This window comes from Phoca vitulina, unplaced genomic scaffold (assembly GCF_004348235.1).
Source record: "Phoca vitulina isolate PV1807 unplaced genomic scaffold, GSC_HSeal_1.0 scaffold66, whole genome shotgun sequence".
NCBI classification, from domain to species: domain Eukaryota; kingdom Metazoa; phylum Chordata; class Mammalia; order Carnivora; family Phocidae; genus Phoca; species Phoca vitulina.
Window position 1 is genome coordinate 7,676,733 of NW_022589769.1, and position 26,336 is coordinate 7,703,068.

Consider the following 26,336-nt stretch of genomic DNA (forward strand, 5'->3'; position numbering starts at 1 on the left):
TGGGGAAGAGGTTACTCCCTATGTTCTCCTCTAGTATTTTGATGGATTCCTGTCTCACATTGAGGTCTTTCATCCATTTTGAGTTTATCTTTGTGTATGGTGTAAGAGAATGGTTGAGTTTCATTCTTCTGTATATAGCTGTCCAATTTTCCCAGCACCATTTATTGAAGAGACTGTCTTTTTTCCATTGGATATTTTTTCCTGCTTTGTCGAAGTTTATTTGACCACAGAGTTGAGGGTCCATATTTGGGCTCTCTATTCTGTTCCATCGATCTATGTGTCTGTTTTTGTGCCAGTACTATGCTGTCTTGGTGATCACAGCTTTGTAATATAGCCAAAATTCTCAACAAGATCCTAGCTAATAGGATCTAACAATACATTAAAACAATTATCCATCACGACCAGGGGGGATTTATCCCTGGGATGCAAGGGTGATTCAGCATTCGCAAATCAATCAGTGTGATAGAACACATTCATAAGAGAGAGAAGAACCATATGGTCCTCTCAACTGATGCAGAAAAAGCATTTGACAAAATACACATCCTTTCCTGATTAAAACTCTTCAGAGTTTAGGGATAGAGGGAACATTCCTCAATTTCATAAGAACCATCTATGAAAAGCCCACAGGGAATATCATTCTCAGTGGGGAGAAGCTGAGAACCTTTCCCTTAAGATCAGGAACACTACAAGGATGCCCACTCTCGCCACTACTGTTCAACATAGTACTAGAAGTCCTAGCAACAGCAGTCAGAAAACAAAAAGAAATAAAAGTTATTCAAATTGGCAAAAAAGAAGTCACTCTCTCTCTTGGCAGATGACATGATACTTTATGTGGAAAACCCAAAAGACTCCACCCCCAAATTACTAGAACTCTTACAGCAATTCAGTAATGTGGCAGGATACAAAATCAATGCACAGAAATCAGTTGCTTTCCTATACACTAACAATGTAACTGTTGAAAGAGAAATTAGGGAATCGATTCCTTTACAATAGCACCAAAACCCATAAGATACCTTGGAATAAACCTAACCAAAGAGGTAAAGGATCTGTACTCTAGGAACTACAGAACACTTATGAAAGAAATTGAAGAAGACACAAAAAGATGGAAAAACATTCCATGGATCGGAAGAATAAACATTGTTAAAATGTTTATGCTGCCCACAGCAATCTATACTTTTAATGCCATCCGGATCAAAATAACAATGGCATTTTTCAAAGTGCTGGTACAAACAATCCTAAAATTTTTATGGAACCAGAAAAGACCCTGAATCACCAAGGAAATGTTGAAAAAGAAAAACAAAGCTGGGGGAATCACATTGCCTGATGGCCTATGATTTTTTTTTAAATTTTTTTATTGTTATGTTAATCCCCATACATTACATCATTAGTTTTAGATGTAGTGTTCCATGATTCATTGTTTGTGCATAACACCCAGTGCTCCATGCAGAACGTGCCCTCCTCAATACCCATCACCAGGCTAACCCATCCTCCCACCCCCCTCCCCTCTAGAACCCTCAGTTTGTTTTTCAGAGTCCATCGTCTCTCATGGTTCATCTATTCCTCCAATATCCCCCCTTTCATTCTTCCCCTCCTGCTATCTTCTTCTTCTTCTTTTTTTTCTTAACATATATTGCATTATTTGTTTCAGAGGTACAGGTCTGTGATTCAACAGTCTTACACAATTCACAGTGCTTACCATAGCACATACCCTTCCCAATGTCTATCACCCAGTCACCCCATCCCTCCCACCCCACCCCCCACTCCAGCAACCCTCAGTTTGTTTCCTGAGATTAAGAATTCCTCATATCAGTGAGGTCATATGATACATGTCTTTCTCTGTTTGACTTATTTCGCTCAGCATAATACCCTCCAGTTCCATCCACGTCGTTGCAAATGGCAAGATCTTATTCCTTTTGATGGCTGCATAATATTCCATTGTATATATATACCACATCTTCTTTATCCATTCATCTGTTGATGGACATCTTGGCTCTTTCCACAGTTTGGCTATTGTGGACATTGCTGCTATAAACATCGGGGTGCACGTAGCCTTTCGGGTCCCTACTTTTGTATCTTTGGGGTAAATACCCAGTAGTGCAATTGCTGGATCATATGGTAGCTCTATTTTCAACTTTTTGAGGAACCTCCATACTGTTTTCCAGAGTGGCTGCACCAGCTTGCATTCCCACCAACAGTGTAGGAGGGTTCCCCTTTCTCCGCATCCCCGCCAACATCTGTCATTTCCTGACTTGTTAATTTTAGCCATTCTGACTGGTGTGAGGTGGTATCTCATTGAGGTTTTGATTTGGATTTCCCTGATGCTGAGCGATGTTGAGCACTTTTTCATGTGTCTGTGGGCCATTTGGATGTCTTCTTTGGAAAAATGTCTGTTCATGTCTTCTGCCCGTTTCTTGATTGGATTCTTTGTTCTTTGGGTGTTGAGTTTGATAAGTTCTTTATAGATTTTGGATACTAGCCCTTTATCTGATATGTCATTTGCAAATATCTTCTCCCATTCTGTCGGTGTCTTTTGGTTTTGCTGACTGTTTCCTTTGCTTTGCAAAAGCTTTTTATCTTGATGAAATCCCAATAGTTCATTTTTGCCCTTGCTTCCCTTGCCTTTGGCGATGTTTCTAGGAAGAAGTTGCTGCAGCTGAGGTCGAAGAGGTTGCTGCCTGTGTTCTCCTTTAGGATTTTAATGGACTCCTGTCTCACATTGAGGTCTTTCAACCATTTGGAGTCTATTTTTGTGTGTGGTGTAAGGAAATGGTCCAGTTTCATTCTTCTGCATGTTGCTATCCAATTTTCCCAACACCATTTGTTGAAGAGACTGTCTTTTTTCCATTGGACATTCTTTCCTGCTTTGTCAAAGATTAGTTGACCATAGAGTTGAGGGTCCATTTCTGGGCTCTCTATTCTGTTCCATTGATCTATGTGTCTGTTTTTGTGCCAGTACCATACTGTCTGATGATGACAGCTTTGTAATAGAGCTGGAAGTCCGGAATTGTGATGCCGCCAGCTTTGCTTTTCTTTTTCAACATTCCTCTGGCTATTCGGGGTCTTTTCTGGTTCCATACAAATTTTAGGATTATTTGTTCCATTTCTTTGAAAAAAGTGGATGGTATTTTGATGAGGATTGCATTGAATGTGTAGATTGCTCTAGGTAGCATTGACATCTTCAGAATATTTGTTCTTCCAATCCATGAGCATGGAACGTTTTTCCATTTCTTTGTGTCTTCCTCAATTTCTCTCATGAGTATTTTATACTTTTCTGAGTACAGATCCTTTGCCTCTTTGGTTAGATTTATTCCTAGGTATCTTATGGTTTTGGGTGCAATTGTCAATGGGATCAACTCCTTAATTTCTCTTTCTTCTGTCTTGTTGTTGGTGTATAGGAATGCCACTGACTTCTGTGCATTGATTTTATATCCTGCCACTTGACTGAATTCCTGTATGAGTTCTAGCAGTTTTGGGGTGGAGTCTTTGGGGTTTTCCACATAAAGTATCATATCATCTGCAAAGAGTGAGAGTTTGACTTCTTCTTTGCTGATTTAGATGCCTTTTATTTCTTTTTGTTGTCTGATTGCTGTGGCTAGGACTTCTAATACTATGTTGAATAGCAGTGGTGATAGTGGACATCCCTGCTGCGTTCCTGACCTTAGGGGGAAAGCTCTCAGTTTTTCCCCATTGAGAATGATATTCGCTGTAGGTTTTTCATAGATGGCTTTTCTGATATTGAGGTATGTACCCTCTATGCCTATACTCTGAAGAGTTTTGATCAAGAAGGGATGCTGTACTTTGTCAAATGCTTTTTCTGCATCTATTGAGAGGATCATATGATTCTTGTTCTTTCTTTTGTTAATGTATTGTATCACGTTGATTGATTTGCAGATGTTGAACCAACCTTGCAGCCCAGGGATACATCCCACTTGGTCGTGGTGAATAATCCTTTTAATGTACTGTTGGATCCTATTGGCTAGTATTTTGGTGAGAATTTTTGCATCCATGTTCATCAGGGATATTGGTCTGTAATTCTCCTTTTTGATGGGGTCTTTGTCTGGTTTTGGGATCAAGGTAATGGTGGCCTCATAAAATGAGTTTGGAAGTTTTCCTTCCATTTCTATTTTTTGGAACAGTTTCAGAAGAATAGGTATTAATTCTTCTTTAAATGTTTGGTAGAATTCCTCTGGGAAGCCATCTGGCCCTGGGCTTTTGTTTTTTGGGAGATTTTTGATGACTGCTTCAATTTCCTTTGTGGTTATAGGTCTGTTCTGTTGTATTGACAACAATACAATAATAGTGGGGGACTTTAACACCCCCCTCACTGAAATGGACAGATCGTCTAAGCAAAAGATCAACAAGGAAATAAAGACTTTAAATGACATTTAAATTTTTCAATTTCTTCCTGGTTCAGTTTTGGTAGTTGATACATCTCTAGGAATGCAACCATTTCTTCCAGGTTATCTAATTTGCTGGCATAGAGTTGCTCATAATATGTTCTTATAATTGTTTGTATTTCTTTGGTGTTGGTTGTGATCTCTCCTCTTTCATTCATGATTTTGTTGATTTGGGTCATTTCTCTTTTCTTTTTGATAAGTCTGGCCAGGGGTTTATCAATCTTGTTAATTCTTTCAAAGAACCAGCTCCTAGTTTCGTTGATCTGTTCTACTGTTCTTTTGGTTTCTATTTCATTGATTTCTGCTCTGATCTTTATTATTTCTCTTCTCCTGCTGGGTTTAGGCTTTATTTGCTGTTCTTTCTCCAGCTCCTTTAGGTGTAGGGTTAGGTTGTGTACTTGAGACCTTTCTTGTTTCTTGAGAAAGGCTTGTATGCTTCTTGAGAAAGGCTTGTATTGCTATATACTTTCCTCTTAGGACTGCCTTTGCTGCATCCCAAAGATTTTGAATAGTTGTGTTTTCATTTTCATTGGTTTCCATGAATTTTTTTAATTCTTCTTTAATTTCCTGGTTGACCCATTCATTCTTTAGTAGGATGCTCTTTAGCCTCCATGTATTTGAGTTCTTTCCAACTTTCCTCTTGTGATTGAGTTCTAGTTTCAAAGCATTGTGGTCTGAAAATAGGCAGGGAATGATCCCAATCTTTTGGTACCGGTTGAGACCTGATTTATGACCTAGAATGTGATCGATTCTGGAGAATGTTCCATGGGCACTAGAGAAGAATGTGTATTCTGTTGCTTTGGGATGGAATGTTCTGAATATGTCTGTGAAGTCCATTTGGTCCAGTGTGTCATTTAAAGTCTTTATTTCCTTGTTGATCTTTTGCTTAGACGATCTGTCCATTTCAGTGAGGGGGTGTTAAAGTCCCCCACTATTATTGTATTGTTGTCAATGTGTTTCTTTGCTTTTGTTATTAATTGCCTTATATAATTGGCTGCTCCCATGTTAGGGGCATAGATATTTACAATTGTTAGATCTTCTTGTTGGATAGAACCTTTAAGTAGGATATAGTGTCCTTCCTCATCTCTTATTACAGTCTTTGGTTTAAAATCTAATTTGTCTGATATAAGGATTGCCACCCCAGCTTTCTTTTGGTGTCCATTAGCATGGTAAATGGTTTTCCACCCCCTCACTTTCAATCTGGGGGTGTCTTTGGGTCTAAAATGAGTCTCTTGCAGACAGCATATCGATGGGTCTTGTTTTTTAATCCAATCTGATAGTCTGTGTCTTTTGATTGGGCATTTAGCCCATTTACATTCAGGGTAACTATTGAAACATAGGAATTTAGTGCCATTGTATTGCCTGTAAGGTGATTGTTACAGTATGTTGTCTGTGTTCCTTTCTGGTCTATGTTGCTTTTAGGCTCTCTCTTTGCTTAGAGGACCCCTTTCAATATTTCTTGTAGGGCTGGTTTTGTGTTTGCAAATTCCTTTAGTTTTTGTTTGTCCTGGAAGCTTTTTATCTCTCCTTCTATTTTCAATGACAGCCTAGCTGGATATAGTATTCTTGGCTGCATATTTTTCTCATTTAGTGCTCTGAATATATCCTGCCAGTCCTTTCTGGCCTGCCAGGTCTCTGTGGATAGGTCTGTTGCCAATCTAATGTTTCTACCATTGTAGGTTACATATCTCTTCTCCTGAGCTGCTTTCAGGATTTTCTCTTTGTCTCTGAGACTCGTAAGTTTTACTATTAGATGTCGGGGTGTTGACCTATTTTATTGATTTTGAGAGGGGTTCTCTGTGCTTCCTGGATTTTGATGCCTGTTTCCTTCCCCAAATTAGGGAAGTTCTCTGCTATAATTTGCTCCATTATACCTTCTGCCCCTCTCTCTCTTTCTTCTTCTTCTGGGATCCCAATTATTCTAATGTTGTTTTGTCTTATGGTATTGCTTATCTCTCGAATTCTGCCCTCGTGATCCAGTAGTTGTTTATCTCTCTTTTTCTCAGCTTCTTTATTTTCCATCATTTGGTCTTCTATCTCACTGATTCTTTCTTCTGCCTCATTTATCCTAGCAGTTAGCGCCCCCATATTTGATTGCACCTCATTAATAGCCTTTTTGATTTTGACTTGGTTAGATTTTAGTTCTTTTACTTCTCCAGAAACGGTTTCTCTAATAACTTCCATGCTTTTTTCAAGCCCAGCTAGTATCTTTAAAGTGATGATTCTGAACTCTAGATCTGACATCGTACTAATGTCCGTATTGAGTAGGTCCCTGGCAGTCGGTACTACCTCTTGTTCTTTTTGTTGAGGTGATTTTTTCCGTCTTGTCATTTTGTCCAGAGGAGAATAGATTAATGAGAGAACAAAATGCTAACAGGGTAACAACGTTCCCAGAAAATATACTCTAAACAAGTCAGAAAAGACCTGAAGCAGTGGGAAAAGAAAGGGAAAGAGAGAAAAAAGAAAAAGAAAAAACAAAGAAAAAGAAAAAGATAAAGATAAAAACAAACAAAAACAGAACAAAACAGCAACAACAAAAAAGCAGACTATGATCAAATATGATCAGGCTGGTATATAGATCAGTGCTACACACTAGATTTGGGGTGTATTTTGGTCTGTTAGAAGAAAGTGCCTCCCAAAATTTTAAAGAAAGAAAAACTTATATATGTACAAAAATAAGGGTTGATATGATGAAGGGATGGAATATGACTGTAAAGATGGAAATTATAAAAAATTTTATAGAAGGAATTGATAAGAAGTTGTTTGAAAAAAGAAAGAAGAGGATTATAAAAAAAAAAAGAAAAAAAAGGGAGAGAATGTGATCAGGCAGGGGAGTAGAAAAAAACCATACACTAGAGATTTAGGGTATATTTTGATCTGTTAGAAGAAACTATCTCAAAATTTTAAAGAGAGAACAACTTATATATATATATGCCAAAAACATGGGTAACTCCTATGAAGGGATAGAATATGACTCTAGAAATGAAAAATAAAAATGTTTCTTAAAAAAGGGATTGATAAGATGTTGGTTGAAAAAGGGAAAAAGAAAAATTAAAAAAAAAAAGTTAAAAAAAAATTAACTTTGAAAGACTAAAGAATCATGGTAAAAAAGCCATGGATTCTATGTGCAGTATTCCCCTAGCGCTGGAGTTCTGCCGTTCTCATTGATCGGTAAACTTGGTCTTGGCTGGCTGTTCTCGCTGATCTTCTGGGGTAGGGGCCTGTTGCCGTGGTTCCCAAATGTCTTTGCTGGAGGCAGAATTGCCCCGCCCTTGCCGGTCCAGGCTAAGTAATCTGCTCGGGTTTGCTCTCGGGAGCTTTTGTTCCCTGCAAGCTTTCCGTACAGCTTTGGAGGCAGAGAGTGAAAATGGCGGCCTCCCAATCTTCGCCTCAGAGGAGCCGAGAACTCGGAGCCCTGCTCCTCAGTGAGTCCCCAGAGAAAAGCCGTCAGTCACTCCCGTCTCCCCGGTCTCCGGCCGCACTCCGTGCTCACCCGGCCTGTGACCGCGCGTTTCTATCTCTGACACCCGACCCCGTATGGAGTCCCCAAACCCAGCAGATCCCCGCGGTGCGCTCCCGCACCTCTCCTCCCGGGGGAAGAAGGTGAGTCTCCCCAGATCTGCCGCTTGTTGGGTCCCTGCTGGAGGAGCAGTGGCCCGACTGTGCCGCGGATCACGGTTTATAGCAACCCCGAGCTGAGAGCCCGCGCCTGGGCTCCGTCTCTGCAGCCGGCTTCCCCGCTCCGATACCTGGGAGCTCTGCAGCACTCAGGCACCCCCGGTCTTCCTGTGACCCCGAGGGTCCTGAGACCACACTGTCCCACGAGGGTTCCACCCCCCGCTTAGCCACCGGAGTGACGTCCCTCAGCGGAGCAGACTTCTAAAAGTTCCGATTTTGTGCTCCGCGGCTCTATCACTTGCCAGAAGCGGCCGACAGAGGCCCCTCCCCCGCCGTCTATCCTCCCGAATATCGCCTCGGATTCACTTCTCCGCACGTCCTACCTTCCAGAAAGTGGTCGCTTTTCTGTTCAGAGAGTTGTTGCTATTCTTTTCTTCGATCTCCTGTTGAGTTCATAGGTGTTCAGAATGGTTTGATCCCTATCCAGCTGAATTCCTGAGAGGAGACGAAATCCAGGTCTCCTACTCCTCCGCCATCTTGCTCCGCCCCCTGGCCTATGATTTTTGAGTCATACCCAGAAAAGTGGTTGCCAGATCCAGTGTCATTTCACAATAGCCAACTGACCATTGATGGACGAATAGATAAAGAAACGTCACACACACACACACACACACACACACACACACATACAGAGAGGAATATTATTCAGCCATAAAAAATAAGGATATCTTGCCATTTGTAGCAACATGGATGAGGCTGGAGGGCTTTATGCTCAGTGAGATAAGCCAGAAAGAGAAAAGCACATCCACCTGGAGATGGTGGAAGATCCCTGAGCCACAGCGTATCTGTCTCTGAGGAACTGCCTTCAGAGAGAAGGAGGTGGATGGGGCAAGATGTGAACTGGTTTAGTTTTTGAATTTTATCAAATAAAGTAGAATCTAAGAAGAAGAAAAAGGCTTATCTGTATACTTATATGTGGATCCTAAAAAAGTCAAACTCATAGAAACAGAAAGTAAAACGGTGGTTTCCAGAGGGTGGGGGAAATGGGGAGATGCTGGTCAAAAGGGTACAGACTTCCAGTTATAAGATGAATAAGTTATGGGGAGATAAGGTACAGCATGGTGACCGCAGTTAATCACGCTGTATTGTATACTTGAGATTTCAGTTGATTTCAGCTCAGGTCATGATCTTAGGGTCATGGGATCCAGCCCTGTGTCGGGTACCCTGTTCAGCAGGGAGTCTGCTTGGGATTCTCTCTCTCTCTCTCCCTCTGCTCCCCCCCGCCCCAAAATAAATAACATCTTAAAAAAAAAAGAAGAAAAAAAGACACATTAAGTTAAAAAACAGGGCCAGTCTCAATGATGGTGTTTTTGGATACACACGTGGGTGATAAAACTATAAAGAAATATAAGGAAGGGATGACTCTGAAAGTTGGGGCTTCCAGTGGGGGTGGGGCTGGCAAACTTGCAATTCTTGGCCAATGAAAGGTGGTTGCAAAGATTTTGCCTTATAATCCAATAAGCTACACATTTGTGAACAGGTTTAGATGGTGGATTTCCATGACAGTTGCTGGTTTTCCCGCTGCTATATCCCTGCTTACCTCTGCTAAACTAGTGGGATATCTGCCTAGCTGGTCCCCAGCTCTCTCTTGGCCTGTCCATTCCAGTCTTTTCCCCGCAGCCAGAGAGATGTTATAGAACCTCACAGCTGGTCATCCGTTGGGTGTCAAGGTGAACCATTAACTGAACAAATCCAGAAGCCATCACACCTTGGTCCTTGCTCACAAAACCCTGTGTTTGTTCAGGCATCAGGTGATCATGTACCTGGGGAACATGGGGCTTCTCCTCAGTCTTTGGGGTGATTCATGAAGGCCATTCTCCTGTGCTAGCGGTTGGTCTAGGATGGACATGTGATCCTGTCCTGGCCGATGAATGAGGGGGGTTTCTGGCTGCTTTAAAGGGCTCCCTGAGAGAAAGGGGTTTGCATAAGGAGAAAGAGTCCTACCCCTTCCTTCCTGCCTTAGATGTGTGGTGGGAGACATGGAGTTTATGGCTCAGCCACCATCTGGTGACAGTAAGAGGAGACCTCATCACACGTGGAGGATGGCAGAGCAGGACAGGAGGCCTTTGGGTTTTTGATGACACTGCGGAGCACCTGGGCAAGTCCTGAAGCTAAATAAATGAGAATGTAAACCCCAGGCAATTCACACAAACACTGAGGTGGGCTTTGGGCTGCACCAGAATGCCTGATGGGCTTTGACCCTCTCTTCCTGAGACCAAAGGGGAGGCTTCAATTGACATACAAGTTGTGTTTGCTAATGTATTTATTTCCCTTTCCCTCTGCCCTTGATTATGAGGCTTTGAGCCTAGGGAGAATATCTGATTCTCCTGAATTTCCTTAGCCTCTGCTCAGTGCCTAGTACACAGCTGGTGCTCAATAAATGGATTACACTGTTCACTCAGAGTAGGGTCACATGGATTATACCATTTGCTCAGAGTCGGGTTTGAGTGAGGAGAGAGAGACTGAGTCCAAATAGGAAGGTTGGTCTGGGGAAGTAGAGCATGGGCATTATATAATAATAATAAGTGCCATGGGTTTGGTGCTTTGTACCCATTTCATAGATAACAAAACAAAGGCTGAGAGCAGGGTAGTGATGTGTTCAGTGACCACCAGGTAGGGCTGAGACCAGAACATTAAGCCTCTTGGTTTGCAGGCTCTCTAACTACCCTGATGTAGATGGCTTTTCCGACTTTTCTAGATTGGACACGTGTGATGGCAGGGTGGAGCAGGGTAGCCTCAGACTTCATCACCTGTATTCTAGCTGTGGCTTTCTCATTTATCTCTGAGTCTTCGTTTTCTCATCTGAAAAATGGTGTATCAGTTTTCTATTGCCCTGTAAAAATTAGCATAAACCTAGCAGCTTAAGATAACACCCCTCCCTATATTTATTATCTCTGTTTCTGTGGATCAGGAGTCTGAGCACAGATTAGCGGTGTCCTCGCTCAGGGTCTCCCCAGGCTACAAGCCAAGTGTCAGCTGGGGTTGTGGTCTCATCAGTGGATAGACTGGGGAAAGATCTGATTCCAAGATTACTTAGGCTATTGGCAGAACTCATTTTCTTGTGGTGGCAGGACTAAGGCCTTGATTTCTCCAAGACTTTCAGCTGGGGCCTCTGTCATTCCTAGGGGCTGCTTGCATTCCTTGCCACATGGTTCTCTCACAACATGGTGGTTTGCTTCTTCATAGCCAGCACGGAGTCTCTCTGTCTAGTCTGCTAAGATGGAGTGAAACGTAACGAAACATAATTGGGGACACGTGGCACCTTTGCAATATTCTCTTAGTTGGAAGCAAGTCACAAGTTCTCCCACACTCGGGGGAGAGGATTGTACAGGAGGGTCCCTTAGGTATGTCCACCACAAACAGGTGTTACAATCAGGAAGTAAAAGGCTTAGGGACCATGCCTGGCACATACGGGACTCAGTGTGATCATGCACATTACTATGAAGAGGGAAGGGACAGACATCAAAGATGAATTTTGTTCAGGTCTTTGCCAAGGACCAGTCCTACCCATGCCTTTGGTTTGGGACTCACCTTAGCAAAGAGAACCATTTTTTGAAACTTGCCAGCAAAAATTACGGCCCTGGGCAGCTGCTTCCCAGGCTTCAGGTAAATGATTTTGGCCTGTCCTGAAACCAGAATCATTTCAAGGGGATGGTTTTCCTCACCCTGGATCTACCAGCAGCAGATGCTCCAGTGGAGGACATGTGTCCACTCTGAGCAGGGATGAGAGAATCAAATTAATTTCTTTTATGACCCGAGGCAAGTTTGAAATTGGCTTTTCCGAGATGAAAAGGGAAAGGCAGGAGCAGCTTGAGAGGCTCCCAACTCCCTTGCTCCTCTGCCTCCTTCCCATCAGGGCTCACACAATTTAATTGAGGTGGGATTCCTTCCACCAGGCAAGGCAATCTGCCTCTCTCACTGCAGCATCAGCCATGCCAGAGATAATTTCTCAAAGCTGCTTCTCTGGGCCGACTTTTGGGCAACCCCACTAGGCTGGTGTATGCACCCCGGTGTTCTTTAGTGACCTCATAGAAGTAGATGTGAGGGACTGTCAGCAGCATCAGGACTGGGAGAGGGCAAAAGGGATAAAGAAGTATGTCTTGCATGGGGGGTACACCTTTGTGGTCCTATAACTGCCAAATGGGAGGGTGAAATGTAGCCCCCAAGTCTTAGTCTCCAGGGATGATGGTTTCACCTCTAATTTGGATGGTGTGTTGGGGGCAGGGTGATCATGTGTCCTGGTTTGCTGGGACAGTCCCTGAGGTGCATGCTTTCTTGGTTTTGTCTGTCTCAGAAGCATGCTGGTTTGGACAGTAAACTAGATGATCTCCCTAGTATAGGTTTTCTCGACCTCAGCGCTATTGATCAACATTTTGGGCTAGACAATTCTTTGTCTTAAGGGGCTGTCTTCTGCAATGTAGGGTGTTTGGCCGCATCTTTGGCCTCTACCCACTAGATGCTGGTAGCATGCCTTCCCCTAAGTTATTGCCAAATGTCCCCTGGACAGAGGGAGGAGTTCTCTCCTGCCACCCTACCGTGGCCCTAGCTAGAGGGCATGGTTGAATCCTTCCTGCTCATATCATCTGGGGGTAAGCTGAGTACTTTATTTTCTGGCAGGAAGACCTCTGCATAGTGATTCTCTTTTGATTTTGCCTGTTCAGTCTCATGCCCCTTTTTTTGTAGGCCAGCATCCGCTTTTCTTTTGGGGAATGTCCCCTTCTTCATTCTCAGTCTGTGTGGGTGACTCCAGGGAAAGGGGTGTCTTGCACCCATGTTGGGCAGGTCAGAGAATGCCCTTCTCCCAGGTATAGTGGCTGGTTCAGGAACCGGCATTTAGTTTAGGCCACTGAGTGTCAGTCGCAGGACTTTTGTGAGATCACCACGGAAAGACGCGCTCTCGTTTTGCGGGGGTGGCAAAGCAGGTGCAGGGAAAACCGGAGCTTCTGGCGGGCGTCTTCAAACCCTCAGGGGAGAGCCCGCCTGAGGATGCAGCCACAGGAAAGCAGAGCTGCAGGAGGAGAAAGCCAGCTGACCACACTGTTTAAGAACAGATACACCGCTGAACCCAAAGACAGATTTCACCCAGAGTTAATTAACTGAGTCAGTATGAGTTGAGGTTTTGTCAGTTTGAAACTAAAGGAAGCCATGTGTTTCCATGGGATATTTCCCCCTTTCCTTTCCCAATCAGTGTATTATGTCACTTTAACTCTGTTAATGATCAATTTTGTGGCACCTCAAATGGGGTCATCCCAGAACCTTCTGATCTTGCTCCCTCAACGCTCCTGCTGCTATCTTTTGCCTCATCATTCTTGGTCTCTCTCCAGAATGCATGGAAACAGTGTCTCCTCCTGCTCCCTGTTCCTCTTCACCTCCCTTCTGTCTCTCCAACATGACACCCCTCTCTTAACTGTTACCCACATTTACGAGGGGATCCTGTCACTTACGGTGCACCTACACAGAAGCATCTCGTTTGCTGCAATCTCCTGTACCAGATTCTACCCAACCTCTCTGATGCTGAAGATGACTGCTGATGAAAATCTAGAAAAATAGACAAAACCACAAGAAGCCCCATCCCAGGACCCAGAGTGGATAATGTCTGGATTATTCCCTTCCTTTTGTTTTTCACATGTTTCCTTAATTGAGTCTGTAGTCTACATGAACATTGATTTTCCAAAGGATAATATTATAACGTAGATTTTTCCAATTAAAAGTTGTGAACGTTATTTTTAATAATTTGAGGAGGTTCCATTGTATGAACATAGCATAATTCAAAAAATGTTTTCCTGTTGGTAGATACTTGATTTTTCACTATTTGCAGTCATGTGGTAGCATCCTTGGGCATGCATCTTCGTCCCCATACTCGATTGCTTCCCTAGAGGAAGTTCCTAGTAGCCGACTTTCTGGGTCATTGTGAGTATTTGTAAGGCTCCTGATATATATTGCCAAACGGCTTTCTAGAAAAATTGTAATCTGTTTACATTTCCACTGGCAGCATGGGAGGGTCAAATATTAGAATCAGGACTGCAGTTATTGATAGAGATCCAGCTAGTTCAGGTATTGACAGCAATATTTTAACACCACCAGCACATCCACCAATAGTAATAGTTGAATAGGCTTATTGGGAACTTAAACTATTCCAGCTCTTTTATGAAGAATTTTATACATTATCTCATGTAGTCCTTCCAGGAACCTATCGGTTAGAAATCATAATAATTCCTCCATTTACAGGATGAGGATAGAAGACCCAATGAAGGGCGCCTGGGTGGCTCAGATGGTTAAGCGTCTGCCTTCGGCTCAGGTCATGATCCCGGGGTCCTGGGATCGAGTCCCGCATCGGGCTCTCTGCTCCTTGGGAGCCTGCTTCTCCCTCTGCATCTCTCTCTCTCTGTCTCTCATGAATAAATAAATAAAAATCTTAAAAAAAAAAAAAAAAAAAAGAAGACCCAATGAAGTTAAGCAACTTGCCTAATTACCATAGCCATTAAACGGTGGGTCCCAGATTCGAACCCGGGCAGTCTGACTTCTGCAAGTGTTATTCTTCACTTTTTTAGCAAGACAGACATGACTGGCAGAAGGTAACCACCCAATGGTTAGCGGCACTGTGCACAGTTTGCTAAAGATCTAACTTGAGCAAGAGCATTGCTACACATTGCAAATAAAAGTCAGGGCTCTAGTATTAATGTTTTCCCAGTCTCCTCCTCCTGAGGAAATTGTCACCCTCCCAGTGAGGTGTGTGGCTAAGGGAAAAGACTCTCCCGATTACCAATTCCAAACAATTCCCATTAACTACATCTCTAAGCAGGTCCACTTCCCTTCAAGGTGCCCTCTCTGCAGAGGGCCAGCTGCATGTGTTTCCTGGGAAAAGCATCTCTCTAAATGGAGGTGGGTTGTTTCTCATTGTGAAAATGGGGACTTGCCTAATAATCGACATTATTTTTTAGGAGGGCATGAATGCTTCTTGAAAAGTCACTCACTTGATTTTTACTGCATTTCCCTGGCTTGCAGGGCTCATGCCTGGCTTCCAAATTGTGTGACTGGACTAGCAGCATCAGCATCATCTGGAAGCTTGTTAGAAATACAGGTTCTCTGGTATGGTCCTAGACTCCCTGAGTCAGAAACTCTGAGGGTCAGACCCAGAAATCTGTGCTTTAAGAAACCCTCCAGGGGACTCTGATGCATGCTCAAGTTAGAGAACTATTGCTCTAAACCTTACCTTCCTCCTTATAAAATAGTAGTAGTAGTAATAGTGATGTCTGTCCTGTGGATTATAGGGAGGATACATGAGCTTGTTTGAGCCCTTGGCACAGTGCCTGGCATCCACTAAGCACTTAATAAGTGGTAGCTGGTATTACCACCTCCGAACTTGTCCAAGGTTAGTGTGCTGGACCTGTGGAGTCTTTCTCTGCCCTCCATCCTCTCCTTTAAGGGCAGCCCTTCTCCTCCCTGTCGGTCTGGTGAGATTCCAAGCATTGGTGCCTGCTCCCTGACCCTCCGTCATGGTGTGATCAAAGCACATGCGTCTCTTCTGGGGATTTTGCTCTCAAGGAGAGCCTCTCAGGGATGTACAATGGTCATTCCATGACACTCCGGCCACATACTTTTCAACCTTTAATCTGCTTACGACTTACCTGAGGATCCTGTGAAAGTGCAGATTCTGATCCAGATGGTTCTGAGAGTCTGCACTCCCTGGTGACAGTGACCCTGGAACTGCTGGTTTATGGCCCATACTTGGAGTAGCATCCCTAGAAGAGTGGTTCTCAGTTTTAGCTTCACATGAGAATCACTGGGGCATCTTTGAGGTGAGACAGTTAGTTTCACCCACACCAGTTAAATTCCAACTTCTGAAGGGGAGGTCCCAGCATCGGTGGTTTCTAAGAGGCTCTTCAGTTGATCCTTACCTGCAGCTAGGGCTGAGAAGCACTGCTGTGGAGAGCTGGCCTGTGTTCCTGGCAGGGACATCCTAGAACCTCCTTAGGTCTGGGTACTCTATTTCTTCTCCTTTTTTTTTTTGATGTTGTGAGTTCCTGCTTTTAAATTTTTGTTTGATTTTAATTCTGTTGCTTGCAGTCGAAGAACCTTAACTGATAGAGCCTCAGAAATCAGAAGCACAATAAAGGCTAGAGTTGTTTCTCTGCAACACTCCAGGCTGCTCTGGGGTGGGGTTTTGGTTTGGTTGGGATGGCACCCTAGGGCTGTGGAATGTGCCCTCTTCTCTTTGCCCCCTTCAAGACCCACCTGGAGAGACGGCTTCTCCCTGGGACTGCTTGGCTCTTTTCTCAGTCGCAGGTCTGGATTCTGGGGGTGACCTCTTCCCCAGTGTTTGTCAGGGCATGTCAGCTGCCAGGAACGTGAACCGGCCTGCTTACCTGTCCGGTGATGCGAATGAGGACTGACGGTCTACACTGGGCAGGGCAGCCAGCAGCCAGCACAGGGCCGTCTTCCTGTCTAGGGCATGACTTGGACACCCCTGCCACATGGACTTCTCCAGGAGGTGACAGTTCCTCGAAGCTGATTACGTCTACTTTGTGGAGCTGATACTCTCCCACTCCAAGTGGCCTTGCACTGACCTGGACCAGCTGACTGTGATCTCTTGGAGACAGTGTTACCAGGGAGACCCAGATGCAAAGCAGGTCTCCAGGATGCCTTGGCTGTAGCTCTGCCCTGACGTCCACATGTCCGGCTTGTATTGTCCCAGTCTCTCTGCTTGGAAGATGTCCTCACCTCTGAAGTCAGTGAGCCCCTCACAAGCAGAGCTGCTGCTCACCGATGCTCACCAGTGTGGAAATACTCTGTGCTAAATTGCTGCTGCCCCTGCCACCCATGCCTCCCGCCTCCCCATGACCCCACACCTAAAGAGCTAAGGCCTGCCCCAGCAGAGAGCCCTCTGGGGTCTGCTCCCACGTGTCATTCTGCTCCTCCGTGGCCCTGCCGCGGAAGTGTGTTGCACACAGGATACCGCCCCTGCCTGGAGAAGCTGATCCTTAAGGCAGAAGTACCGGGGACAGGGGAGAAGATGGAGTGTGAGAGTGGCAGGCTCAGCTCTGAAAGATCAGAAGCTTATAAAAGGGCTGCGAGCGCTTGCCTTTGAGGAGAGGGGCTGGCCTGGGAGCAGAGCCCTGGCAGGAGAGCTTTGCTTTTTATTTCAAGTCTTGTTTCTCATGGGCTTGTATTGTTTTGATAAAAAGAAATGTAAAAATTCTTGGAGCGTCTGGGTGGCTCAGTTGGGTAAGCAGTTAAGCGTCTGCCTTTGGCTTGGGTCATGATCCCAGGGTCCTGGGATCGAGCCCCAGTTGGGCTCCCTGCTCAGCAGGGAGTCTACTTCTCCCTCTGCCTCTGCCCCTCCACCACCTTGAGTGTGCTCACTCTCTCAAAAAAAAAAAAAAAAAGGTAAAAATTCTTTTTTTTTTTTTTTTTTTTTAAAGATTTTATTTATTTATTTGAGAGAGAGAGAATGAGAGAGAGCACATGAGAGGGGGGAGGGGCAGAGGGAGAAGCAGACTCCCCGCCAAGCAGGGAGCCCGATGCGGGACTCGATCCTGGGACTCCAGGATCATGACCTGAGCCGAAGGCAGTCGCTTAACCAACTGAGCCACCCAGGCGCCCCACAAAAAAGGTAAAAATTCTTGAAAAAATCAGACGTGAGAGTAATTCCTCCACAGCCATTAGCAATAATTAATGGTATATTCTAATTTCTATCCGCATACTCAGTTCTCTATGTGTCACCTGATTCACTTCTTTTTTTTTTTTTTTTTTTTACCTGATTCACTTCTAATTCTCACTATGACCTAGGGTAACCAACAAGTCGTGGCTGGCCCAGGACTTGCCCAGTTTTAGCACAGAAAGTTCTGTGTCCCTGGACCTTCCTCAGTCCCAGGCACACTGAATGGGGTGGCCCATCACCCCATCGCAAGCCCAGGGGGCAGCTGTTATAACCAAATGGAAACTGAAGCTCCAAGAGCTTCTGTAACCTAATCGCGGTCACACACCCAGTTAGAGGTAGACACAGTTAGTTAAGGGTCATCTAACTTGTTAGTGGTAAACACAACTAAGTAAGAGTCATACTACTCGAGGTAGACATAGTTGTCCTACTGCTAGTTAGTGGTTGACACAGTTAAGGGTCACATGCTTGTTTAGTGATAGGCACGGATAGTTAAGGGTCACCAGCTAGTTTAGTAGAACTTGGATTCGAACCAGGCACTGTCTGATTCCAAATCCTGTGCTCTTCGTTCCACTACATCACACGCAGCCTTCGAGCTGAGAAGACTTTAGGATCACATGTTCAACCCCTTGTTTATAGACAGGGAAACTTGGTCCCACAGCAGCAAAATGACCTACCCAAGGTCACACGGAGAGTTAGTTTCATGCTTGCAAGGGACCATTGGGCTGAAGGTTAGGGGAGATTTATGCCACAACAGGGACTCATTAGGAAGCCTGCCAGTTGGCTCAGAGAAGAGAGCAAGGAGGAGGATGGGCACGGGCAGGACGGGTGTCTGGGACCCGGGGCCTGTGCCCAAGGGGGGGGCTGAGGTGGAGGACAGGCTGCGTCTCCTTAAAATTTACATAGATAGCAGCAGCAGCCTGGGGGAAAACAACCCAAACAAACTCTCAAAGGATGTTTTGGACTTAATCCCGGATCGGAAGCAGCTCGGTAAGATAAATAAGATAAAGTTGGTGTGCTTCTAAGGTTGAGCGATCATATCACTATTGCATTTGAAATATTCATGAGGGGAAGGGAGGTATGAGAAACAGCTACAGAAACATATTCTGCTTTGAAAAGGCAGAATTCAAAGGCATGAAAAATGAATCCGAGGAAATTAATGTTGGGGTGGTGGGGAGGGGTGGGTTGGTAGGGGGACAGTTACTGCCCAGGAGTAAGGAAGATGTGGGGATGTTTCAGGCTGGGCTGGGATCAGAATTCTCTGTCCTGCCTGGAATATTTGAAATGTCAATTGTCTCATATATCATTTGAAGCCAACACTTGGTCGCAAAATGGATGGTTCGAGCAAGAATTTAAAAGCAGGGTGGGGTGGGTGGTATATGAGATAGGGAGGGCAGTGCTGGGCAGGAGAGATGGAGGAAAATCTGTAAAGTGAACCAACTCTGTAAATCAGGGACGAATTTCTGATCTCTCAGAGAGGGCTTTGTAGAGGAACAAGATGCCAGGAGACAGGAATTTCTGGCTCTGCCTAAAATCTCGGCCATTTCTTGCACATCTCTGAGCCTCGGTTTCTTCAGTCATAAAGCCAGGAGATTGGGCTGGACTCTACTGCAGCATTTAGGTGCTCTGATTTCGTGATATACTTAGCAATCAAGGTTCGCTTCAGGCAAAGTGGTCAAGGGTATTCAGTGATGGTGGGGCGTGATGCTTTTGGTTCATGGCAGCTGTTGGCAGAGCCCCTCAAGTCCACACCATGTCGGTGAGTCCAGTGGGGTTTGGCCCCGTAAGGCAGGTCCTTGGAGTGTCAGCAGGCACAGCCATTCTGGAGCAAGCTCTGGGACAAAGGCAGATGAAGCCTCCGTGGAACGCTGCCGCGCGGCCGTTGCAACACACTATCCAATGTACAATATCTAATGTACGCGCAGTGGCACGGCAGATCTTAAACGCAGAGCGCCCAGTGGAAAAACGTCAGGGACAGAGTGAGCTCTGCACGACACGACTTCTCTGGGTTCAAAGTGCACCGCACATCAACCATCACAATACGTTCAGAGCTCCGTGAGGGCAGGTCCTCTTGTCTCTTTGTTCACTACTATATGCCTGGCGTGCGGTCAACTGTCAGTGTTTGATGACAAAATGCACTTCACAGAGCTACATACACATCCGAGAGAGAAGGAATATATCCAACGGGAGAGGATTTTGCTCTCTGTGATGATGCCGTGCCAGCAACCAAGGAGTAATCCACTCAACTCATCCAGGATCCTGCTTGCTCATCTCTTGGCTTGCCATCTTCCTGCCTGACTGCCAAGGCTGCCATGTACTTGTTTGTGTAGAGACAGACTCTCGGATGCATGCTTCACCTCATTTCTCCTCACAACACTTCCTACACCAGTGGTTGTCAACCAGGGACAGTTTTGCTGCCCAGGGGACATTTGGTAATGTCTGGAGACATCTTTGATTGTCACAACTTGGGGGCAGGGGTGGCCATGTGCTACAGGCATCCAGTGAGCAGAGATTAAGGATGATGCTAAACATCCCACCACGCTCAGGACGGCCCCCGCAGCAAAGAATGATCAGGTCCAAAATGTCGAAAGTGTTGCAGGTGAGAAAGCCTGCCCCAGAGGTCAGCTGATCCGTTAGCCCCCCTTTTACAGGGGAGGAAACAGGCATGGAGAGGCTCAGTCATCCTTCCCAAGGTCCCCGAGCTGATGAGCAATGGAGGCTGGACATAAATCACGTGAGGCTGGCCCCAGGCCCTTGCTTCTAACCAGTACCCGGGATTGCTTCTCAGAAATGGAGTGCCCAAACAGAGGAGGCACGGCTTTTTCCTCCTTCACTCAGGCATGCTGGCAGCATGCCACCAGCTGTCCTGTTTTGCCCAGCTCTGACTGGTATCCCCAGATGTGGGACTTTCAGTGCTCAAACTGGGACAGATGGCCATCCTAGTACTACCAGACTCTATGAGCATCTGAGCTTGTGACCTGATCACGCTATTCTACCACCATGTTCTACTGTTTGCTAATCGCTATTGATACAGGGACCAAACCCCAGATTCCTCCTTAGGGGGTTTTTGAGGTTGTTTGAGAAATAGATCAGTTGGGGGATAGTGTGGTAAAGGGGAAAAAACCCCATGGTTTGATGGTATGGTCAGAGTCCTGTCTGGGCCTCAGTGTACTCATTTACAAAATGGGTCACTAATAAGAGCTACGACTCTGAGTAGTTACCTTGTACCAGGTACTGTGCTAAGCACTTTGCTTGCGAGACATGTTAGATATAAGGTGTAACAGGGTGATCTCATTTAATCCTTACTCGACAGGAATGGGTAGCTCCTTGGGCTAAGTGACTGGCCCAGGAAGCCAGCTGGTGAGTGTAGAGTCAGGATACAGGCCCAGATTGTCCCACTCCCAAGACCACACTTTTACTGCTGTGTAATGCCATGTCCTGTGGCTGTTTCCGAGGAGATGGGAAAACATGCCAATTAGGGCTGAGAAACAGGAGGTGGCCCAAGGGCTGCACAGTTTAGTGTGTTGGCAAAGGCTTGTGTGTTTCTCCCACCACCTAAGGTCCCCGAAGCTTCACTGGTGCCCCAGTGCCTGTGTGAAGGGTCCCCATCAGCTCACCCTGCCCTCCAGCTTCTGAACACCTCGCCACTCCCTCCCCCGCCAGGAGTGTGTGTTTGATGTGATCAGTGGATTTGAAGCATGGCTCAGGCCCCAGGAACCTTCTTTTTTCATGGAGAAGCGGAGCTCCAGCCTCCCAACAGCAGTTGGCCTGTCTCTTCTCAGCCCTACCATATGAGTCTGGCGCAATCTGCAGGATTTGTGTGTCGGCTTCAAAAGTGCCCGGGGGTGTGTCCACCCAGTGAGGGTCCTTGATCTGTTGCGGTGGTGTGCTGAGGCTTCCAAGGACAGGGGTCCGCTGGGGAGTCGAGAGGCTGATTTTCTTTTTTGTCTGCATCTGAGTACCTCATTCTTGCATGCTAATCATTCTGAGAATAAAAGGGGCTACCATTTATCGTGCACTTAATTACGTGCCAGGCATTGCGCAGAGCACTTCACACGGAATGCTTCCCTCGTCTTCCCTGGCTACTGGTTGTCCTTACCCTCTTTCGTGTTTTCACTTTTCTATAGCTAGTAACTGTATTCTAAAAACCTGGGAAAGTGCCTGGCAAATGTAGTTACTCAGTAGATATTGTTGAATGAATAAATGAGTGAATATGTGTTAGGCTCTATGCTAAGCTCATAATGTGTACTTTTATTTTCGCTTCAATCTCACAATAATCCAATGAGATAGGCACAATTTAAATCCCTATGTGACAAAGGAGAAAACGTACTCAGAGAGGTCAAGTAACCTTCCCCAAAACACACAGGCAATAAATGTCAGAGCAAGAATGCAAACTTAATTCTTCCTCCAGATCCTACACTAGCACCCTATACTATCTCCTATATACGGAGATATACTTTTCAGTCTTCACAGGTTATATATCCTATATAATATGTATAGGTGTAACATCTACACATACCCATATGTAGATGTATCAGTCACTGATAGCTGTGTAATAAACAACCACAAAAAAACTCAGTGGGTTATAAAAGTAAGCATTTCTTTCTTACGCATAGATCTGTGGTTTGGCTGGGGAGACCCTGCTTTAAACTGTAGGATTACTTTCCGGTCTGATCCCTCTATTTCCTTCTGAGGCCCAGACTGGAGAAACAGTGGTTTCCTGGTAAAGGCTGCTGGCAGCTTCCAAGGAGTGAGCAGATATAATTGATGCTTTTTAAGGCTTAAGCTGGAAACTGGTACACCGTCACTTCTGCCCATGTCCCATTGGCCAAAGCAAGCCCAACATTAATGGGGCAGGGAATTATATTCCTCCCGTGGTAGAAGGAATGGGAAGGAGTAAATATTTGCTTAATGGTAGTGAACACCAATATATCTATCATATTTGGGATGTGTCTGTATTTTTTGCTCCCATGAACCCAGCCTCCGTGAAGAGCTCTATTAGGCTCCTTACTTTTACTGGGTGTTAGTTTCCTTATTCAAAAAATAAAGTATAAATTAGTAGCTTCTGTTCAGAATTAAGTTTTGCTATTTATTTGAGTGAAGCTAACACGCACCTGAGCTGCCGCATGTAATAAAGTGACATTGACAAGGTTTTGACCCTGTAGCCAGATTTCCTGGGTTTCTGTGATTACCGCGTGACCTTGGAGAAGCCTTTCTGAGCCTCAGTTTTGAGTAAAATGGGGACAGAACAAGCACCCCATGCATCGGGCACTGTGAGGATTAAGTGAGAAGATGCATGGACAAGTTTAGCACGGTGCCTGGCTCCAGAGTGCACCCAGCAATTGTTAACTATTGTTATTAATATTGGTACCCCTCCTCCACAAAACCAGACAGCACAAGTGTTCTAACGCTGCTCAAGGCTGTTACCCAAGCCTGTCACCTACTGGCTCCCAGACTGTGTCCCTAACTCAGTCTGTCTCCCAGTTACAAGCCCAGCCTTTCCTTGTAGACTTGGCCTTGGGGTTTGGTCCTCCTGTTTTGGCTTGATTCCCTCCCTAGAGAAATGTTTGGAGCCGTCTTACCGATTTGCTCCTTCTCGACTTCCCTGCCTGATCAGACCCTTGGAACACAGGGCTGGCCCCAGTCTGGCACTCCCAGTTCCCTGGGGCATCAGACGTGGGTTGTGAAGTTTCAGTGGGAGAACGGGTGATGGCAGAACCTTCAGATGGCCACAGACAGCAGCAGTGTGGACGCTTGTGAGTCGAAGGTGGTGTTCTTTTCACCTGAAGCGCCCCCTCCCCCCGGGGGAGCTGTCAAGCCTAGAATCTGTAATTTAGGCAGTCTGTTTGTAATGGTCTAAGGAAAATCCATTCTGCCTACAAATGTGGTGACCTTTAATTTTTTTTTCGGAATTTTCCAAGATGCACATTGACTCTTCCTGTCAACGCGGAAGGCTCTAATGCCCTGGGGCAGTTAGATTGCATTTGCCAATCGCCGACTGCTGTAGCCAATTTGTTCCTGATCTCAGGGTCGATTCTGAATAATTTTAGCTGGGCTAAGTCTCTTGCTTTGAATAACTTAGAGATAGACTATTAAGGGAGAGGCAGGAGGGCCTATGGGGCTGTTTCTCTTTTGCAGACGTTCTTTGATTTTGGTAAAAAAGAAGGCTCCTAGCTCCTCCATTCATGACTAGGTGGCCTCGAACAAGGGAGAAGGGAGTGGACGCATATCAGGTGCTCAGTGTGAACTGGGCACTTGGCACCTGCCAGCTAGTTCATCTTACCTTGTGAGGTGAACCTTAGGATCTCCACGATGCAGATGAAAACACTGAGGTTACAGAACTTGCAGGGCTGGGTCTGGGTCTGATTCCAAAACTCACGTTCTGCCCCCAGGAGTGTTCTTCAGCAACACCCCAGTCAGAATACCGCAGGCTGCATTGGGATTTGCTGTGTCCCCTTCTATTGCCTTATCCTTCGGATTAGCCCCCGGCCCCCCCCCACCCAGCCAGGTATCTAGTTCACCTTTGTTTCCCGGGCAGGGGGTTCTGTGCCTGGCATGGCGTTGGCATCCTTGGTCCCACAGTGTAGACCGAGAAGTGTGCATGGTGCAGCCTGGTGTGTAACATGTAGCCTTTGGAGTGGGGGTGCCTGGATCTGAATCCCTGCAAGGTGTGACTGAGGTTGGGCTCCTTCCAAGTCTGAAACCCGGATATGGGTGGGTGTGGCTTATGGAGGGAGAGAAGGGAAGGGAGGGAGAGAGGACGGGGGACGACGGGGAGACGGAGAAAGAGCCCAGTGCTACGGCCTAAATGTCTGTTTGTTGAATTTATATGTTGACTCCTACCGCACAAAGTGGTATTCGGAGGTGGGGCCTTTGGGAGGTGATTAGGTCAGGAGGGTGGAACCCTTCTGAATGGGATTAGTGCCTTTATAACAGGGACCCCCACAGCTCCCTCCTGTCTTCTTCTCTGTGAGGTGACAGCTAGGTGCTGTGTCTGAACCAGGAAGTGGGTTCTCATCAGACACCGAATCTGCTTGCTCCTTGATCTTGGACTTCCAGGCTTCAGAACTGTGAGAAATAATTTTCTGTGATTTATATGCCACACAGTCCGTGGTCTTCTGTTACAGCAGCCTGAGCAGACTAAGATACTAGATATAGAGACTGAGGCACAGCTGAGGTAAAGTACCTTGACTCTGGTCACATAGCTTGTAAGTGGCAGGGCTGGAGTCCAGTTCAGGCAGTCTAGCCCTAGAGCCTCCAGAGGACAGGAGTCCGTTGGGACTGTTCTGATTATGGGACATCTTTTTTTTTTTTTTTTTTTTGTCATTCTCAGTTCCTTCAATTAGCCATCTTCTCTATTGTCTCTGAGCCTTTGCATATTGTATTCTCTGTGCTAGAAATACTTTTCCTCCCTTTAGCCTCATCTGCTCTGGGTCATCCTTTGAGTCTGAGCTTAGACTTGACCTTTTTCAGGAAGCCCTCCCGGTTATCTCCTCCCACTTGTGTTCCCCCCCCCCCCCCCCGTCAAAGCGTCTGTTAGGATATAATGCGATTGCTTGATTGCTTGTCTGCCTCCACCACTAAGCTGTGGTTCCAGAAGGATGGAGATTTTACTTGTCTCATCTATCATTGTAACCCCAGCCCCTAGCATTTTGTCTAGCACATAGTAGGTACTCTGGAGGAACATTTCAGATTCAGAACGGAAACATTGGAGGCTTAACAGAAGTTAGTTATTGTTCAGTTGAATTAAAAATACATGGACTAAATTCTTTCTGGGAAGGTGTTATAACCAAGTCCACAGCCCTGGCTGACTAGAGTCTGTCATCGCCCCACCTGGTAGGCCTCAGGAATTAAGGAAGGTTTGAGCCGAGAGTTCTTCAGAGACTCTTCTGACATTTTTATTTAATCGCTGCTCAGTTCATTTATTTAAAGTAATGAATTTATTTCTTTTCATTATGAAAGCAAGAGAATCACATTGCTGAAAATTTGGGAAACACAGCAGAGAAGCCCAGCCCACCGTCACTTGGGGAGGTTCATTCCTTTCGTGTCTTCCCCTCCCCCATCTAGATGTTTCTTTCTGTCTTTATTAAACATACTTCCAACCAAACTATGAATATACTTTTTATCCCGCCCCTTTTTTCCCCCACTTAGCAAAATGAGATTTTTTTCAGGTTTAATTACATAGCTTTAAAAAGAACCATCGCTACCTTTTCTCCTTTTCTCCCCCTTTAAATTTTTTATCAAAGTAGTATGTATACATAGTAAAAAGTACAAGAACAGAAGGGCTCCTAAAGAAAGCAGCAGTTCCTGGCCCCTTCTCTCCTCTCTCCCCTCCCCGAGTCCTGTCTCCCAGAGGCAGTTGCTGGAAATTCTGTCTCCATTTTTAGGTCTTCTGGTGTTTATCTCTGCAACTCCAAATAAGATGCTTATGCAGCTGTTTCTTGATTTATCAATTTAAGACATTTTCTATTGACTCTGTGCCACATAAGATGAGGATTCAGCATATTGACATTGTTTCTCTCCTCCTCCTCCTTTTCCTCCACATTTTTTTCTTTGAAAAAAGTAATACATGCACATGGAAAACCCTGCCAATAGGATGAAGA